This window comes from Ranitomeya variabilis, chromosome 8, assembly GCF_051348905.1.
Source record: "Ranitomeya variabilis isolate aRanVar5 chromosome 8, aRanVar5.hap1, whole genome shotgun sequence".
NCBI classification, from domain to species: Eukaryota; Metazoa; Chordata; class Amphibia; order Anura; family Dendrobatidae; genus Ranitomeya; species Ranitomeya variabilis.
In genome coordinates, this window is record NC_135239.1 from 195,507,359 (window position 1) to 195,519,938 (window position 12,580).

Consider the following 12,580-nt stretch of genomic DNA (forward strand, 5'->3'; position numbering starts at 1 on the left):
TGTAATGTAGGGTGAGGTGTCCATAAGCCTTCCATGTAATGTAGGGTGAGGTGTCCATAAGCATTCCATGTAATGTAGGGTGAGGTGTCCATAAGCATTCCATGTAATGTCGGGTGAGGTGTCCTTAAGCATTCCATGTAATGTAGGGTAAGGTGTCCATGGCCTTCCATGTAAGGTAGGGTGAGGTGTCCATGGCTTTCCATGTAATGTAGGGTATAGTGTCCATGGCTTTCCATGTAATGTAGGTTCAGGAATCTATGAGCTTTCCATGTAATATTGGGGGCGAGGTGTCCATGGCCTTCCATGTAATGTAGGGTGAGGTGTCCTTGGGCTTTCCATGTAATGTAGGGTGGTGTCCATGGATGCTCCTTGTAATGAAGGGTAAGGTGTCCATGGCTTTCCATGTAATGTAGGGTTAGGAATCTATGGGCTTTCCATATAATGTAGGGTGAGGTGTCCATGGGCTTTCCATGTAATGTAGGGTGAGGTGTCCATGGGCTTTCCATGTAATGTAGGGTGAGGTGTCCATGGGCTTCCCATGTAATGTAGGGTGAGGTGTCCATGGCTTTCCATGTAATGTAGGGTGAGGTGTCCATGGGCTTCCCATGTAATGTAGGGTGAGGTGTCCATGGCTTTCCATGTAATGTAGGGTGAGGTGTCCATGGGCTTCCCATGTAATGTAGGGTGAGGTGTCCATGGCTTTCCATGTAATGTAGGGTGAGGTGTCCATGGGCTTTCCATGTAATGTAGGGTGAGGTGTCCATGGGCTTCCGATGTAATGTAGGGTGAGGTGTCCATGGGCTTCCCATGTAATGTAGGGTGAGGTGTCCATGGGCTTCCCATGTAATGTAGGGTGAGGTGTCCATGGGCTTCCCATGTAATGTAGGGTGAGGTGTCCATGGCTTTCCATGTAATGTAGGGTGAGGTGTCCATGGGCTTTCCATGTAATGTAGGGTGAGGTGTCCATGGGCTTCCGATGTAATGTAGGGTGAGGTGTCCATGGGCTTCCCATGTAATGTAGGGTGAGGTGTCCATGGGCTTTCCATGTAATGTAGGGTGAGGTGTCCATGGGCTTTCCATGTAATGTAGGGTGAGGTGAGTCCATTCCTCTTTTATCTATGGCTCGATGATGGTAAACCCTTTGCTTGTATATGAGGGAACTAATATATAAGCAATTTCCTAATGTCCTTTTGATCTGCTGGAGTGATTTCTGTATTAGAGGAAAGCAGGTGGTGGGAATTCCTTCTGTTTCGGGCATCACCAGGATGCATGCACTTGTGTGCAGGGCGTATATTCTTTAGCAGAGGACCTGTCATTAGGCATGCATGGCTACGATGACTTTTTGCGTCCCTTGTTTGAAATGCTGACAGTAGTTTTACATTACCGGACCCTCAAAGGACAGATATAGTATCTTATCGTGTGGATTATGATTATATATACCCGATGAGGCCGAGCTGCACAGATCTGGTCTTGGGAGCCACGACTGCTGATTTAAGGCTGCTGTGTGCATAGAGGCTATTTCTGCAGCATCACAGTCATCATAGGGAGACTGATGATATCACTGGACCAGTAAGTGCCTATTATAACGCTCAGTGCTCCAGCTCTGCACCGTAATACTTCAATAGAGAGTCTCTACGTCGGGTGCTTACTAAGCAACGGCCTGAGTGCGTGCTTCGTAACAGCAGCTGGTGGGTGACAGGCAGACGTGATCTGTCCTGGTGCATGTGAGCTGTGGGCAGTGCTGCTGATCTCAGAACTTGTTCTGCTCTACATAAGACGTCACCAAGAAGCTCTATGAGTGGATGAATCCCCAGTCTGCAGGAGCCCCACTCCTAGATGACTTCTGACCTTTTACAGTAGGGACATACATTATTAGATGATCTTCAGAACCTCTTTTTGGAAGCGGGAGTTTAGTCCAAACGAGCGTATACTATATAGATATATACAGTGGCATGTAAAAGTTTGGGCACCCTTGGTCAAAATTACTGCATTGCTGTTTTATGCTCTCCTCACAGTATGGCAGAGGAGAGTGCGCCTGTGCGGTCCTGTGAGACTACTGCGCAGGCGCGATATCTTGGTTCACAAGGTGGATGACGTGTCCACATCCAAGCAGGAGGACACGATTAGGAGCAAAGATGAGGGACTGATGTCGCAACGAGGACTACCCTCGGACTGGACCACCCTTATTTACATACAGCACTGGAGCATATTATATAGTATTTTTTGAGGTACACAGTGGGAGTTGGAAGCTGATAGAGATGTTTGTGGGATGCAGCACAGGAGCAGTTAAAGGTAGTGCCATTTTTTCATAGGCTCAAAAACTGGTGACAGGTTCCCTTTAAAGATGACCTATTTCCTTTGTATTTTATATAAGAAAAATATATATTTTCATCTTTTACATTTTAAAAATGATTAAAAAAAAATAGGCTTAAATAGCGTGTTCGGGTTATGGCTTGTTCACTATCATCATTGCGAAAGGCCAGGTGATGCAAATTTCCCAGCTGTATAAAAACCCAGCCTCCCCATAAAACAGCAGCCATGGGTTCTTCTAAGCAGCTGCCTAGCACTGTGAAAATGGTGGAGCCCCACAAAGCTGAAGGCTATAAGAAGATAGCAAAGCGTTTTTAAGTTACCCTTTCCTCAGTTCGAAATGTAATTAAGAAATGGCAGTTACCAGGAACAGTGGAGGTCAAGATAACGTCTCAAAGAAAAAGCTAAATTTCTGAGAAAGCTACTAGTAGGACTGCTAGAGAGGAAAAACAGAACTCCCGCTTGACCGCAAAAGACCTTCAGAAAGATTTAGCAGACTCTGGAGTTGTGGTACATTGTTCTACTGTTCAGAGACACCTGCTCACATATGGCCTTCATGGACGAGTCATCAGAAGAAAACCTCTCCTGCATCCACACCATTAAATTCAGCGTTGGAGGTATTCAAAAGAATATCTAAACAAGCCTGATGTATTTTGGAAACCAGTCCTGTGGACCGATGAGGTTAAAATAGAATTCTTTGGCCACAATGATCAAAGGTTTGGGTGGAGAAAAAAGGGCACAGAATTTCAGGGAAAGAACATCTCACGAACCATTAAGCATGGGGGTGGATCAATCTTGCTTTGGGGTTGTGTTGCAGCCAATAGCACAGGGAACATTTCATGGGTAGAGCGAAGAATGGATTCAATGAAATTTTAACAAATTATTGAGGCAAACATAACACAATCTGTAAAAAGCTGAAGTTGAAAAGAGGATGGCTTCTACAAATGGATAATGATCCTGTGACGTTGAATCACTTCTTACGACCAAGCCGTGAGTCAGGATAGTCAAGGAGTTCAAGGTCAGAAGCCAGAAAGGTACAACATAAACAGAAGGAAGAAACAAAGATGTAGTCAGGTAACGTTCCAAGGTCAGAATACCAGGAGGATAGCGAATCAGAGCAGAAGAGGTTAAACAGATGGATGGTCAAAACGAGGTCCTAGGTCAGGCAACATAAGATCTACATACAGAATGCAAGACACAGAGACAAACCATACAGTAGCTGAATGTATATCTGGCAGAGATCTGGGAGAAACAGGCGAGTTAAGTAGTCTGGCAATCACCTGGGACAATGAACACCTGGAGACAGCTAGCGCCTCCCATTCTCAGATTGGATGGCTGAGCTGTCAATCAACACACTAACAGCTCAGCACGCCCCATGGCCAGAATGGAAGACTGAGCTGTTAATCAAAGTACTGACAGCTTCAGCATACCTCTGTAGCAGATTGGACTGCTGACTTGTCAGTAACGGCATCCCAGACACACTGAGGGGTGGAACCATGACAGATCCTAAACACACTTCAAAATCCACAGAAACTATCTCAAAAGGTGAAAGCTGAAGGTTTTACAATGGCCCTCTCAGTCCCCTGATCTGAACATCATTGAAAATCTGTGGCTAGACCTCAAAAAGCAGTGCATGCAAGACGACCCAGGAATCTCACAGAACTGGAAGAATTTTGCAAGGAAGAATGGATGAAAATCCCTCAAACAAGAATTGAAAGACTCTTAGTCGGCTAAAAAAAAAAAGAATTTACAAGCTGTGATACTTTCAAAAGGGGGTTCTACTAACCATGCAGGGTGCTCAAACTTTAGCATTGGCCCATGGTCCTTTTTGTAATTCTTAAAGGGAATCTGTTACCTCATTTTTCAGCTATAAGCTGCGGCCAACGCCATCAGGGGCTTACCTAGAGCATTCTGAAATGCTGTAGATAAACCCCCAAAGTAACCTGAAAGATAAGAAAAACAAGTTAGATTTTACTCACCCAGGGGCGGTCCGGTCCAATGGGCGTCGCGGGCCGGGTCCGGTGCCTCCCATCTTCATACGATGACTTCCAATTCTTTGCTTCCTGTCTCGGTTCCCCCGCAGGCGTACTTTATCTGCCCTGTTGAGGGTAGAGCAAAGTACTGCTGTGCGCAGACGCCAGGAAAGGTCCGAGAAGCCCAGCGCCTGCGCACTGCAGTACTTTGCTCTGCCCTCAACAGGGCAGATAAAGTACGCCTGCGCAGGAGCTGCTACAGGAAGCAAAGAACAGGACGTCATTGCATGAAGAAGGGAGGCGCTGGACCCGGACCACGATGCCCATTGGACCGGATCGCAGAGGGACTGCCCCTGGGTGAGTATAATCTAACTTGTTTTTCTTATCTTTCAGGTTACGGGGGGGGGGGGGGGGCCTTATCTACAGCATTACAGAAACCACCATCAGTGGCCGCAGCTTATAGCCAAAAAAGTAGGTGACAGATTCCCTTTAAAATGTAAAAAATATATATATTGGCCTAAAATACAAAGGAATTGTGTCATCTTTAACTTTAGGTCTTTTAAAGATTATTTAATCTTCAACTTGCTTAACTGTTCACAATAACAGTCATTTTGACCAGGGGCGCCCAAATTTTTACAAGCAACTGTGTATGTATCTATGTTTATATACATAGATGCATACACAGTGGCATGTAAAAGTTTGGGCGCCCCTGGTCAAAATGACTGTTATTGCGAACAGTTAAATATATATACCGTACACTAGATGGCAGCCCGATTCTAAAGAATCGGGAGTCTAGAATCCATATATACTTTATTTATTCAAATGTAAGAATAATACAATTAATAAATAATAGTAAGAAAGAACAAAAAATGGCTGCACTCACCAGCTCTTGACAATTCTTGACAGTACGGCACATTTGTGATTGGTCGCTCGCGGCAGGCGGCAACCAATCAGAAAAGTGCCGCGCACCACGAAGGCATATATCTTTGTCCACCCTGAGCGGGTGTAGGACGCTGGTGACGTCACTTATCTCCGGACATTATCTCCGGACAAAGCCACGGAAGTTGGCACAAATTGCCGGAAGTAGTATTCTAGGCAATTATATATTAGATTTTAATGTTATCAGTGTTTACCTTTGAACGTTTATATTGTATTGTCCTGTCACCAGCCATGTGTACGATTATCGGCCGAAAGCCTCTCTGGAACCAATAATCACCCCATGTAAAGGTATCTTTATAAGTTAAAGATTCAGAATACTATGACTTTTATCATATCCTGAACAGTCAAGTTTTTTATGAACCGTTAAGGTTTTCTGGTTGAAGTAAAAAAAACTCTGAGTGTTTACAGTTTGAAACCATAAAATGTTGAAAAATTATGTCATTCTTGAGTATATCACTCAATGGTGCTCATAAACGTGTCAAATTTGATCTATAATATACTTTAATATACGTTACTTTAATCTTTAATATACTTAAGAACAGGGCCCCAGACATCACACAGGGGGTCTGAAACACCGCACAGTGGTCCAAAATATCGCTGTGCTCTGCCTGGGGCCCCATATGCTGCCTGGGGCCCCTGTGTGCTGCCAGGGGCCCCTGTGCTCTGCCAGGGGCCCCTGTGCTCTGCCTGGGGCCCCATGTTCTGCCTGGGGCCCCTGTGCTCTGCCTGGGGCCACTGTGCTCTGCCTGGGGCCCCATATGCTGCCTGGGGCCCCTGTGCTCTGCCTGGGGCCCCATATGCTGCCTGGGGCCCCTGTGCTCTGCCTGGGGCCCCATAGGCTGCCTGGGGCCCCTGTGCTCTACCTGGGACCACTGTGCTCTGCCTGGGGCCCCATATGCTGCCTGGGGCCCCTGTGCTCTGCCTGGGGCCCCTGTGCTCTGCCTGGGGCCCCTGTGCTCTGCCTGGGGCCCCATGTTCTGCCTGGGGCCACTGTGCTCTGCCTGGGGCCCCATAGGCTGCCTGGGGCCCCTGTGCTCTGCCTGGGACCACTGTGCTCTGCCTGGGGCCCCATATGCTGCCTGGGGCCCCTGTGCTCTGCCTGGGGCCACTGTGCTCTGCCTGGGGCCCCATATGCTGCCTGGGGCCCCTGTGCTCTGCCTGCGGCCCCATATGCTGCCTGGGGCCCCTGTGCTCTGCCTGGGGCCCCATGTTCTGCCTGAGGCCACTGTGCTCTGCCTGGGGCCCCATAAGCTGCCTGGGGCCCCTGTGCTCTGCCTGGGACCACTGTGCTCTGCCTGGGGCCCCATATGCTGCCTGGGGCCACTGTGCTCTGCCTGGGGCCCCATATGCTGCCTGGAGCCCCTGTGCTCTGCCTGGGGCCCCATATGCTGCCTGGGGCCCCTGTGCTCTGCCTGGGGCCCCTGTGCTCTGCCTGGGGCCCCTGTGCTCTGCCTGGGGCCCCTGTGCTCTGCCTGGGGCCCCTGTGCTCTGCCTGGGGCCCCATATGCTGCCTGGGGCCCCTGTGCTCTGCCTGGGGCCCCATATGCTGCCTGGGGCCCCTGTGCTCTGCCTGGGGCCCCTGTGCTCTGCCTGGGGCCCCATATGCTGCCTGGGGCCCCATATGCTCTGCCTGGGGCCCCTGTGCTCTGCCTGGGGCCCCATGTTCTGCCTGGGGCCCCTGTGCTCTGCCTGGGGCCCCTGTGCTCTGCCTGGGGCCCCATATGCTGCCTGGGGCCCCTGTGCTCTGCCTGGGGCCCCATATGCTGCCTGGGGCCCCTGTGCTCTGCCTGGGGCCACTGTGCTCTGCCTGGGGCCCCATAGGCTGCCTGGGGCCCCATAGGCTGCCTGGGGCCCCTGTGCTCTGCCTGGGACCACTGTGCTCTGCCTGGGGCCCCATATGCTGCCTGGGGCCCCTGTGCTCTGCCTGGGGCCACTGTGCTCTGCCTGGGGCCCCATATGCTGCCTGGGGCCCCTGTGCTCTGCCTGGGTGTAGGACACTGGTGACGTCACTTATCTCCGGACATTAGCTCCGGACATTATCTCCGGACATTAGCTCCGGACAAAGCCACGGAAGTTGGCACAAATTGCAGGAAGTAGTATTCTAGGCAATTATATATTAGATGTTCTGTGTGTATGTGTATATCAGGGCTGTGGAGTCTGTATGAAATGGAGCGACTCCGATTTCTAAAATATATAATACATTGAGTACAGTAGTTCAGTGCAGGATGTGCTGTAAATGTTTTCATAGTAATATGGGAAAGCTATGAAATGTCCTATAAATGTCTGTTCTGTTCCTGATCTAAGGATCTCAGGTGTTGAGATGAATCTGTGCTGCACTTCATGCACATGCTCAGTAGTGACCAGTGCTGTGGAGTCAGTCAGGAGTTAAGGAGGAAACTGAGGCGTTGGAGGTTTGGATTACCAACTCCACAGCCTGTGTGTGTGTGTGCGTGTGTGTGCGTGCGTGTGTATAATGAATATATCCGCATACATGTTCCGTGCTATGTGTGCGTATATTTGTGATATTTCCGTATGCCTCATTCATTATGCTGTACGAATATATACATATATATATACACACACACACACACACACACACACACACACACACACACACACACACACACACACACACACACACACACACACACACACACACACACACACGTTCTGTGAGGTGTGTGTGTGTGTGTGTGTATATATATATATAGATATATAGATATATAGATATAGATAGATAGATATAGATATATATATATATTAGATGGTGGCCCGATTCCAACGCATAGGGTATTCTAGAATATGTATGCGTAGTGTATAGCACAGCCCACGTAGTACACTGCGCAGCCCACGTAGTACATTGCGCAGCCCACGTAGTACATTGCGCAGCCCACGCAGTACATTGCGTAGCCCACGTTGTATATTGCGCAGCCCACGTTGTATATTGTGCAGCCCACGTATATAGCAATGTGGGCATGATATCCCTGTTTAAAAAAAAAAAAAAGAATTAAAATAAAAAATAGTTATATACTCACCTTCCGCAGTACATTGCGCAGCCCACGTTGTATATTGCGCAGCCCACGTTGTATATTGTGCAGCCCACGTATATAGCAATGTGGGCATGATATCCCTGTTTAAAAAAAAAAAAAGAATTAAAATAAAAAATAGTTATATACTCACCTTCCGTTGGCACCTGGATCCAGGAAGCGGTTACCGACGCTTGGGATCCACCGAAGCTCCGCCGAGCCGCTGGCGCCGGCCGCCATCTTCCATTCCCAGGAAGCATTGTGAAATTACCCGCTCATTGATCCCCCTCACTGTCGAAAAGTTTTTACTAATATCTAATCTGTATCTTCTCCCTTTCAGTTTCATTTCACTGCTTCTCCTGTTAAAATAATGATGATCCCTCTACACTGACAGCCCTTCAGATATTTGTAGACAGCTATTAAGTCTCCTAAGGCTTCTTTCACACTTGCGTTGGTACGGGTCCGTCGCTAAGCGTCAGCACGACGTACCGACGCACGTTGTGAAAATTTGGCACGATGTGGGCAGCGGATGCAGTTTTTCAATGCATCTGCTGCCCATTCTAAAGTCCGGGGAGGAGGGGGCGGAGTTCCGGCCGCGCATGCGCGGTAGGAAATGGCAGATGCGACGTACGAAAAAAAGGTTCCCTTGAACGTTTTTTCGTGCCGCCAAAACACGACGCATCCAGTGCACGACGGACGCGACGTATAGTCATACGTCGCGATCCGTCGGCAATAGAAGTCTATGGGCAAAAAACACATCCTGCGGGCACATTTGCAGGATCTGTTTTTTTCTCCAAAACGACGCATTGCGACGGATTCCAAACGACGCAAATGTGAAAGAAGCCTAAGGCCTCTTTCACACTTGCGTTTTTCAGCTTCCATCACAATCCGTCGTTTTTGCAAAATCTACAGGATCTTGCATTTTCCCATAGACTTGTATTAGCGACGGATTGTGTTGGATGGCCATCCGTTTCATCTGTCGTGCACTGGATCCATTGTAAAATAGCGGTCCGTCGTGCGGAGAAAACGTTCAGAGGAACGTTTTTTCTGCACGTCAGAAAATCGGTCAGGGACGCATCCTGCGCTGCCCGTCGTCGGCTATAATGGAAGCCTATGGACGCAGGATCCAACGCTGACCTACACACACAGGAAGCCAGCAACGTATCACGTTTTTCCCCTCTGAGCATGCCCGGAAGGATTTTCAAATCCGGGAAAAAGTCACTCTCTCGCTCTCTCTCTCTCACTCACACACACACACACACTCACTCACTCCCTCCCCTGTGGCAACAGCACAACCGATGCATCCGTCATTACACTAGATGCGTCACACACGTTTATCACAATTTTCGTAACGTACGTCGACACGTCATTTTACTGTACAGCAGACGACGCAAGTGTGAAAGAAGCCTAAGTCGTCTTTTTTGCAAGCTAAACATTCCCAGATCCTTTAACCGTTCGTCATAGGACATACTTTGCAGTCTGCTCACCATCTTGGTAACTCTTCTCTGAACTTGCTCCAGTTTTTTGTCTTTTTTTAAAATGTGGCGCCCAGAACTGGACACAGTATTCCAGGTGAGGCCTGAGGAAGGAGGAGTAGAGGAGGATAATTACTTCACGTGATCTAGACTCTATGCTTCTCTTAATACATCCCAGAACTGTGTTTGCCTTTTTTGCTGCTGCACCACACTGTTGACTCATGTGCAGTCTGTGATCTATTAGTATACCCAAGTCTTTTTCACTCGTGCTGTTGACAAATAAAAACATGTACCGTGTGCTGTGTATATGCATGCATGTATGTGTGTGTGTATATATGTATGTGTGTGTGTATATATATATATATATATATATATATATATATATACATACATACATACATACATACATACATACATACATACATACAGTGGGGCAAAAAAGTATTTAGTCAGTCAGCAATAGTGCAAGTTCCACCACTTAAAAAGATGAGAGGCGTCTGTAATTTACATCATAGGTAGACCTCAACTATGGGAGACAAACTGAGAAAAAAAAATCCAGAAAATCACATTGTCTGTTTTTTTAACATTTAATTTGCATATTATGGTGGAAAATAAGTATTTGGTCAGAAACAAACAATCAAGATTTCTGGCTCTCACAGACCTGTAACTTCTTCTTTAAGAGTCTCCTCTTTCCTCCACTCATTACCTGTAGTAATGGCACCTGTTTAAACTTGTTATCAGTATACAAAGACACCTGTGCACACCCTCAAACAGTCTGACTCCAAACTCCACTATGGTGAAGACCAAAGAGCTGTCAAAGGACACCAGAAACAAAATTGTAGCCCTGCACCAGGCTGGGAAGACTGAATCTGCAATAGCCAACCAGCTTGGAGTGAAGAAATCAACAGTGGGAGCAATAATTAGAAAATGGAAGACATACAAGACCACTGATAATCTCCCTCGATCTGGGGCTCCACGCAAAATCCCACCCCGTGGGGTCAGAATGATCACAAGAACGGTGAGCAAAAATCCCAGAACCACGAGGGGGGACCTAGTGAATGAACTGCAGAGAGCTGGGACCAATGTAACAAGGCCTACCATAAGTAACACACTACGCCACCATGGACTCAGATCCTGCAGTGCCAGACGTGTCCCACTGCTTAAGCCAGTACATGTCCGGGCCCGTCTGAAGTTTGCTAGAGAGCATTTGGATGATCCAGAGGAGTTTTGGGAGAATGTCCTATGGTCTGATGAAACCAAACTGGAACTGTTTGGTAGAAACACAACTTGTCGTGTTTGGAGGAAAAAGAATACTGAGTTGCATCCATCAAACACCATACCTACTGTAAAGCATGGTGGTGGAAACATCATGCTTTGGGGCTGTTTCTCTGCAAAGGGGCCAGGACGACTGATCCGGGTACATGAAAGAATGAATGGGGCCATGTATCGTGAGATTTTGAGTGCAAACCTCCTTCCATCAGCAAGGGCATTGAAGATGAAACGTGGCTGGGTCTTTCAACATGACAATGATCCAAAGCACACCGCCAGGGCAACGAAGGAGTGGCTTCGTAAGAAGCATTTCAAGGTCCAGGAGTGGCCTAGCCAGTCTCCAGATCTCAACCCTATAGAAAACCTTTGGAGGGAGTTGAAAGTCCGTGTTGCCAAGCGAAAAGCCAAAAACATCACTGCTCTAGAGGAGATCTGCATGGAGGAATGGGCCAACATACCAACAACAGTGTGTGGCAACCTTGTGAAGACTTACAGAAAACGTTTGACCTCTGTCATTGCCAACAAAAGATATATTACAAAGTATTGAGATGAAATTTTGTTTCTGACCAAATACTTATTTTCCACCATAATATGCAAATAAAATGATAAAAAAACAGAAAATGTGATTTTCTGGATTTTTTTTTTCTGAGTTTGTCTCCCATAGTTGAGGTCTACCTATGATGTAAATTACAGACGCCTCTCATTTTTTTAAGTGGTGGAACTTGCACTATTGCTGACTGACTAAATACTCTTTTGCCCCACTGTATATAGTATATACACATGTACACACGTCTCCTCGCACATTATATATACATGTTCCGTGCAGTATATATAGTATATACACATGTACACACGTCTCCTCACACCCCGCACATTATATATACATGTTCCGTGCAGTATATATAGTATATACACATGTACACCCGTCTCCTCACACCCCGCACATTATATATACATGTTCCGGGCTGTATATATAGTATATACACATGTACACACATCTCCTCACACCCCGCACATTATATATACATGTTCCGTGCAGTATATATAGTGTATATACACGTACACACGTCTCCTCACACCTCGCACATTATATATACATGTTCCGGGCAGTATATATAGTATATACACATGTACACACGTCTCCTCACACCTCGCACATTATATATACATGTTCCGGGCTGTATATATAGTATATACACATACACACGTCTCCTCACACCCCGCACATTATATATACATGTTCCGTGCAGTATATATAGTATATACACACGTACACACGTTTCCTCACACCTCGCACATTATATATACATGTTCCGGGCTGTATATATAGTATATACACATGTACACACGTCTCCTCACACCTCGCACATTATATATACATGTTCCGTGCAGTATATATAGTATATACACATGTACACACGTCTCCTCACACCCCGCACATTATATATACATGTTCCGTGCAGTATATATAGTATACACACATGTACACACGTCTCCTCACACCTCGCACATTATATATACATGTTCTGGGCTGTATATATAGTATATACACATGTACACATGTCTCCTCACACCTCGCACATTATAT

At 46.9% G+C, this 12,580-nt stretch overlaps 2 protein-coding genes across 4 annotated transcripts in view; one reads left to right on the forward strand and one right to left on the reverse strand.

Annotated features, from left to right (window-relative positions):
* The window catches only part of THOC7 (THO complex subunit 7), a 50,788-nt gene extending 41,032 nt beyond the window's left edge, over nt 1–9,756 (reverse strand). Inside the window, exon 1 of the mRNA XM_077275899.1 lies at nt 9,736–9,756. The gene's annotated coding sequence lies outside the window, so the exon portion shown is untranslated. The remainder of the gene's footprint in view (nt 1–9,735) is intronic.
* ATXN7 (ataxin 7) overlaps nt 1–12,580 on the forward strand; it is a 106,658-nt gene that overhangs the window by 27,467 nt on the left and 66,611 nt on the right. The window lies entirely within an intron of this gene.